This window comes from Phyllostomus discolor, chromosome 2 (assembly GCF_004126475.2).
Source record: "Phyllostomus discolor isolate MPI-MPIP mPhyDis1 chromosome 2, mPhyDis1.pri.v3, whole genome shotgun sequence".
NCBI lineage: Eukaryota > Metazoa > Chordata > Mammalia > Chiroptera > Phyllostomidae > Phyllostomus > Phyllostomus discolor.
This window is the reverse complement of record NC_040904.2, coordinates 2,480,909-2,488,596: the sequence shown is the minus strand read 5'-3', so window position 1 is coordinate 2,488,596 and position 7,688 is coordinate 2,480,909.

The following is a 7,688-nucleotide window of genomic DNA, read 5'->3' as shown; positions in this document are numbered from 1 at the left end:
TCCCAAGCCCCACTCAATGCCGAGGGTCTGGGCATCCTGCTGCCCTGCAGGTTGGGCCCGAGCCTCCAGAGATCGGCCCACGAATGACTCCCTCGTTGCCCAAACTCTCGCTCGAAGCAGAGCGTGCTTCGTGCCAGGCCAGCATCCTGTGGGAGGAACGGGTCGCAGCCCAGTGGCCCCGGGCGGGCGGTGCTCAGCAAAACGAAAGGCAGGCCAGGCCTTCCCCACCAGGTTCGGAGCCCAGGGCCATGCGCACGGTCTCGCTGCCTCTTCTGCTACAGAAACTGTGGCTGCCTTTCCACTCGGGGGTGGAAAAGGCCTCCTTTCCCCTCGAGTTCCAGCCGCTCTGCTCTGCTGGGTGGGCTGCGACCCCTGGGCTCGCTGTGGTCCTCCCTCCCCGACCCCTCCCTCAGGAAGCCGCCTCGCCCCAAACACAGCCCAGCCTGGGCCCGCGGGACCTCCCGGCACGGGCTCCTCTCTGCTTCCTGGGGACACAAACACCGGACGGTGGCTCTGCCCCACGTTTCCTCGGTGACTTCTTGGCAGTGCGTCCCACTGTGGGGTCCGACACTCCAGGGCATGTCCCCCCTGCTGCCCCACCTTTCGAGAGTGCCCCCGCCCACCCTGACTGCTGCCTTGGCTTTTACCGCCGCAAAATAATCGTGCAAAGGAGGAAAACATGCCACTTCCTTTTTTCGTTTTCACCATGTAATTTCCTTTTTCACACCAAACTCCTATAAAACACCTACTGTGCTCGCATTTTTATTTGCATGAAATGTACACCTCCCCCCACCCTTGTTAAAAGCAAACGGTGTTCAGTGCCTGTGTGTGTGGTCTCTCCCCCCCCCCCCCCCCCCCCTGAAGAGCCGACGGTGCTGACACCACCGGCCGCCTGCCGTCGAGTCCAGGTGAGGGCCCGCCTCCGCCTCTCCCCCTGCGGCCAGCTCCTGCCTGCTGAGCGGGCTGGGGGGACCACGCCCTTTCCCAGCCTCTGGAAGGAGAGGAAGCCGGAATTAAAGCCCCACAATGAGACAGGACCCCAGAGGTGCTCATCCTGCCTCTTAGGCAGAGGGAGCCACCGTCCAGAGTGGGAGGGGACAGGCTGGTGCCAGCACCCAGCGCAACGCCCCACAGCGGGGACTCCCAGGGCCTGCACTGTCCCTAGCTCCGCTCTCAGCGAGGAAACCGAGGCACAGAGGTTGGGGGCTCCCCCGCGCCACACAGCGGGCAGGCGGCAGGGCTGGCGTTCACTCCGACCCCGGCCCTGGGGGCTGCAGAGCCCGGCTCGTCTCTGCAGGGAAGGCTAGCGACCCCCGGGGCCCCGGCCTGGCGGGGCCGCTGAGCAGGGGCACTGCCCCAACGCCCCATCTACCGTGTTCCCTGTCCTGGATGTACAGTCAACATTTTTGCCCCAACGAGGAGCGGAAGAACGTTCTGTACTTATCACGCCCCCGAGCCTCCGGTCATTACCATCCCCCGGAGCAGGGCGCCCCCTGAGCAACTGCCCTGAGCCGTCCTGACCCAGAAGGAAGGACTCGGGGGTCTGCCCCAGCCCAGGAGCCGGCTGCTGTGGGGCCCGTGGAGGCAAACGCCCCAGCGCGGTCGCTGCGGGTGAGGGGCGGGGGCGGGGCTGAGCGGGCTCCTCCGAGTTGCAGTAACGCTGCCAGGGGGTGGGGGGTCGGGGGTGGAGGCTGGGTTGGAGGAACCAGAAACTCTGCCTGTCTGGGCCCCGAAACACGAGGAGCCCGGACTGGGGCGTCTCTCGGAGGTCGTGTTGTCTGTCAATCACACGGCACTCCGATCCTCACTTGCTGGTGTGAGCTGGAACCCGGAGGTTTGAACGGAGAAAGCTCTAGAAAGAAATGCGTTCCAAGGCCACAGGCTGTTTACAACGTGAGCAGACGGCGCCCCCTAGTGTCAGGATGACCCTCAGCAGCCCGAGCTGGGCTGAGTGCCGGCGTGACCTTGAGCGCTGGGAAGGTGAGCAGGACCTGCCCTGCTGCCTGTAGGGGAAGGGCAGAGCAGAGGCCAGCGCCCGCCGGGGTGGGGGACCGGTGACCTCAGGGCCACGTCCTCCCTCTGTCTCCTTCCAGGTCCCAGGTGTCAGTGCCATAGACCCTCCCAAGGCAGCTTTCTCCAAAGACAAAAAAAAAAAAATCACTGTTGCGAGCACATGTCCATGGCACAGTGTGTCCTACTGTAAGTCAGCCGGGCACGTGCTGGGCGAGCTGCCCGCGGAGCAGCCGGCACGAGGAAGGGACAGGAGTCACACACAGTGACCACCCTGTGCACTCAGCGGTGACTGCACGCGGGCTCCCTCAGAGCGGGGCGTCAGCACACATTACTGTCCTCCTCACACCCCGAGGGAATATCGCACACACGCTTGCACACACATGCATGCACACACACACAGCACTCCCTGGGGGACAGTGACCCTGAGCCCCAGAGCCTCGGTCTGCGGGTCCGGGAGACAGCGCGGAGGGCAGGGAGTCGTCGGTGTCTTGCGAGGAAGGGTCTCCGGAGCCAGGCGGGCAGCAGGGCGGGTGACGTCCTCCGTCCGGCAGGCAGAGCCTCCTGCGGCCGACGCCAAGGGAGGCCAGCGTGGCGTGGGGCAGCCCCCTGGGGTGCGGGGCTCGGCTGCCTCTGCAGGGGTCTGGAGCCGGCCTCAGTTGTACCTGGGGAGTGGGGTCCCCCACCCTTCTGGGTCTCCTGATAAACGTCTTGGCCCCTGATGCCCAGTGGGGACTCTCCCCAGGAGCCTGTCTGTGGGGGGTCCCGCCCTGCGGACACGGCTGCTCTGACCACATGGGCAGGCATCCTGGGTGTGCCCCCTGGCCAGAGGCGTCTGCTCTGACTCAGGCAGTTTCCCTCCCCAGCCAGAGTGTCGGGCTGCCTGGCAGCCACCTTGGTTGGCGGGAGTGACTCCGCTTTGTTTCCTGTGCTTCATCAGGTCTTGTCTAGACCAACGCCATTTTATGGGCCCTGCCCTCGCACCCTGAGCCATCTGTCACGTGTGCACACGTGCTTTTCCTCTGTAACGGTGCACCAAGTCCTAACGGTAGACAGCCCAGAGTCCCCTGTCCTCTTGAAGGCCTTTTCTTGTCCAGAGCATGGCAGTCAGTCCCAGCTCAGGGGCCTCTGCCCACAGGCAGGCCGGCCCCAAAGCCCCCTTTAACAGGGAGGAGTCACAGGGGCCTGTGCAGAAAGCTGACGAAGGCATTTCCCTGCTCTTCAGGGTGAATGGAAAAATAATCTGCATACGAAGTTTTAAATCAGGGCTGCCAGCCTGTGGCCCAAGGCAGGAAGTGGCTCTGGTCTTTCACAGAGGATCGGGGAGAAAGGAGCAGAAAATCGATGCGGAATTCACTCCGAGATAAATAAATGCATGAATAACACAAACAGTTCCCAGGTCCTTCCGGCATAATAGAATGTAAAGCTTTATTACTCCCCTTTACCGTCTGCAGCATGCATTCTGCAAAGCTGAAAACAAAAACCCTCTGGGAAAAGGGACCCTCGGCACTGCTGCTGGGAATGTGAATTGGTGCAGCCGCTGTGGAAGGCAGTAGGGAGTGACTTCAAACAAATTGAGAATAAGCCCTAGCTGGTGTAGCTCAGTGGATTGAGCTTGGGCTGTGAACCAAAGTATCCCAGGTTCGATTCCCAGTCAGGGCACATGCCTGGGTTGCAGACCATGACCCCCAGCAACCGCACACTGATGTTTCTCTCTCTCTCTCTATCTCCCTCCCTTCCTTCTCTAAAAATAAATAAATAAAATCTTTAAAAAAAATTGAGAATAGAGGTACCGTATGACCCAGGAATCCCTCTTTTGGGTACCTACCTGGGCATTTGGAAAACACTTATTTGCAGATACACACATCTGTGTTCATTGCAGCATTGTCCACAACAGCCGGGACACAGAAACAGCGTGCATGTGCTGCAGGGGACGGGGGAGTGGATGAAGCTGACTGGCACATACACAACGGATGAAGTGTCGTTTCCGACAACCTGGATGGCTCTTAGGGGGACGACACTAAGTGAAATAGATCGGAGGGAAAAGGAAGGAACCATAGGATTTCACTCGCATGTGGGCTGGAACACTGAAAGCAGCCACAAAAACACGAACTCACAGATACAGACGACGGCACAGAGGTTACCTGAGGAGTCGGGGGGAGAATGAAGGGGATAAACAGGGTCGAATACACGGTGACGGAAGGGGACTAGACTTGGGGTGGAGAGCACGCAGTGGAGTGCACAGATGTCGGATTATAAGGCTGCTCAGCTGACGTTTATATAATGTTGTTAACCAAGGTTATCCCCACTATATTTCATTTTTAAAAGATGCCCTGGCTTGTGTGGCTCAGTGGACTGATCACTGGCCTGTGAACCAAAAGGTCGCCGGTTCAATTCCCAGCCAGGGCACATGCCTGGGTTACAGGCCAGGTCCCTGGTTAGGGGCCTGCAGTCCATGTTTCTCTCCCTCTCCCTCACTTCCTCTCTCTCTAATAATGAATAAATAAACATATTTTTCAAAAAAGGGAAGAAAATGTCCTCCAGGCCACTTCGACAGTGTCTTTGCTGGAACTAATCTCAGGAAGGAACTGGAGGGAGCCCGGGCCATGAGCAAACTCATTGACCCGAAGCCATTGGCTGGGCGTCAGAAGCAGGTGGGCTTCCCTGCTGCGGGCACGGAGTCACGGGACAGGGTCAGGGCACGACCCTTTCTTCTTTCTTTTCTTTTTTCCCCCGGATTATGGTACTGACACATGCTCATTGTAAAAAAAAAACAAAACAAAACCAAAAAACATGGAATGTAATTTGTGTTTTTTTTCTTCAGTGTCATTAAATATTGTCTATGTCATTAAGTACGATTTGCAAATCTCATTGGAATGGCTGCGCGATGTGCCATTTTTTAAACCATTTTCCCATCCTCAGGCATTTGCGTCCGATCTTACGTTGTTTTAAGGTGAGTGCGGTGAGCTTCCTGCACTTCACCCTTCACCCAGATTTCTGAGTTACAGACAGGTTCCTTCCGGTCACAAGGAAAGTCACTTTGCTTTTTAAAACGTGTGCAACAGAGGGTTCACGATGCCATGCTGCTGTTCTCCTCGCGGCGGGCATAGGGTGCCTTAGCAGAGAAAATACAACAGCGAGGAGTATTTGTTTTGAATCAAAAGTCAGCATTAAAGAGAAAAGTCAAGATTCGATGTCTGGGTTTTGCTACCACTGTAGACCGGGCCTGTGGTCTTGGGCAAGTCCCTGTGACTCCTTGGTCTCAGTTGTTAAATAAAACAATTAAATTTTAAACACGTTAAGTTTGTACAGAGGGAGGGCTCTATAAAAGCAGAGGGCTGAGTCTTTTCCCTTCTCCTGTGGGACACAATTCTGTTCTTCTCAAGTTCTCTGTTCCGCCGGCTGCCCCCTGGGACCGTTTGCCTCTGGGCCCAGGCTGTCCTCTCCGCGCGTTGCCTGCAGCGAGATTCCTTCCAGCAGACGCCCAAGGGTCCCAGAGCGGAGGAAAAGCGGTTCGCCTGCAGAAGCATCGGCCCCTCCGGTGCTCCTCCGAGTTGTGCTCGTCCAAATCACCCAGAGCAAGCAGTGGTCCCTGGCGTGAACATCCCACGCCCAGAAATGCGTCCTGAGCCTCAGAACTGCCGTTCCCTAGGCGAGCTGCCTGCACGAGACCTGAGAAGTTTCCCGCCTTGAAGACGGGGCTGCCGAAGTACACATCTCAGAGTCACCCTGAGGCTGAGTAAAAATGAAGCCACATGTGTGCAACCAGCTAATAAACCCCAAAACTCAAACAGCCGCACGCTCCCACGTTGGTGATACGCGAGGGGCTGGACTGGGATGGGGGTGACAGCAGAGGAAGTGGGGAGCACCGCCTGTTGCGGCTGTGCCGTCGTGTCCCTGAACCGAAGGGGCCGTCACCCTGAGAACCAGCGCCCAGACCGGCGTGAACAGGGGTTTGCAGCCAAGGCAGTAAAGGTTTATTAGTCGAGGATACGGCGCCACACCTGGAGTCCCAGGTGAGCTGGTACTCAAAGACCTGGCCCTCGGGTGGCCTCTCAGGGACTGGTTCTGTAGAGGGAAAATCGCTGACCACGTGGTTAGGGTGGTGGTCTCCACTGATTGGTCCACACTAGCTGTCAATCAGGGCACCTGGTCCTGCCTCTCTCTGTCTGGCTCCAGAGGGTGTGATGGGCCTGGAGCTAAAACACAGCTGAGGCTCAGATGTTATTTTTTTTTTAAGATTTTTTATTTATTTATTTTTAGAGAGGGAAAGGAGGGGGAGAGAGAGAGAGAGAGAGAGAGAGAGAGAGAGAAACATCAATGTGCAGTTGCTGGGGGCCGTGGCCTGCAGCCCTGGCATGTGGCCTGACTGGGAATCGAACCTTCAACGCTTGGGTTCGCAGCCCACTCTCAGTCCACTGAGCTACGCCAGCCAGGGCTCAGACGTCATCTTCATTTTGACTAAAACTCTGTCTCTGTGGCCAACAGACCCCGAGCTCTGTTCCTGGAATGATTGGATGCTGATCAGAACCTCGTTGTCCCGAAGGCTTCGTGGTTAACGGAGTGCTCATGCAAGGGAGAGGGGGGCGAGGGAGGCGGGGGTGGTGGGGTGCTCCTAGGTTGGAAAAGGCCAGTTTGAATCCAGAGGAAAGAAGGTGAAAGGTCAGATTAGAGAAATGAAGTTTCTGCACCACTCCAATCCAACCTTTCACCTACTGTTGGCTAGCCGTGCAGTCAAGAGCCTAGGGGTTTCCACCTGTGTTTCCCAAGAGGATTTGTGTTGCATCTGTGAACACCCACCCATCTGGAAACTCGGGTTTCGTGATTTGGTTCCACATAGAACGGAAGGTGTATGAAAAACAAGCACCTTGTCGGGCGCCCTGCTGTAACCTCAGGGCACAGAACAGCTGCCTGGTACTCATAACAGGAGCCCAGTAAAACGTGTTGCATGATGAATATACTTCCTGTTAGGCTTCTGTGAAACCAGCCTCTGAAAAATAGTTTGCAGAGTGGGGTCAAACAAGGATTTTTGTGCACTGCTCGTGAAAGTACATTTGTTAAAACTTGCAGAAAGTAATTATTTTTTGTAGAATGGATCACAGACTTTTCAAATGCTCACACCCTGTCACCAAGTTGGGCCTGTTGGAAATTTATTTGGAAGTTATCCTAAATATAAAGGGGGAAAATTGTGTCTAAAGATTCTCAGGAGATGCAAATTTGTTAAAATAGCAACAACCCCCCCCCCACCAGAATGGAAACCATCTGAATTATGTTCAAAATTCATTGAATAAAGTTACAGACTATCCACTGGATGGGTTATTCTGCAGCCATTAAAATAATGTCAAACAAACTGAAAAAGAGTCTTACAGTCTGCAAACTGAACACACAGGTAGGCCAAAACCCAGCAGTGTTCAAAGAAGAGAGAAAAGTTAAAAGTTCATATAGCAAAAAGCACGCTCTTGAGACTAGTCAGTCTTACATCATTCACTGTGACATTGGTCCAGGACAGTCACCAGTCAGGGGTCAGGCAGTGAGGGTGATGGTGCCAGGTGGTCCAGAAGGTGGATGCCAGGAGGTCTGGACAATGGATGTTGGGCGGGCACAGGGGGGTTAACCAGAGCGTCACCCGGAGGTGCACTGTGTGTCCGGATGCACACCCAGGCGTTGATACAAGACGG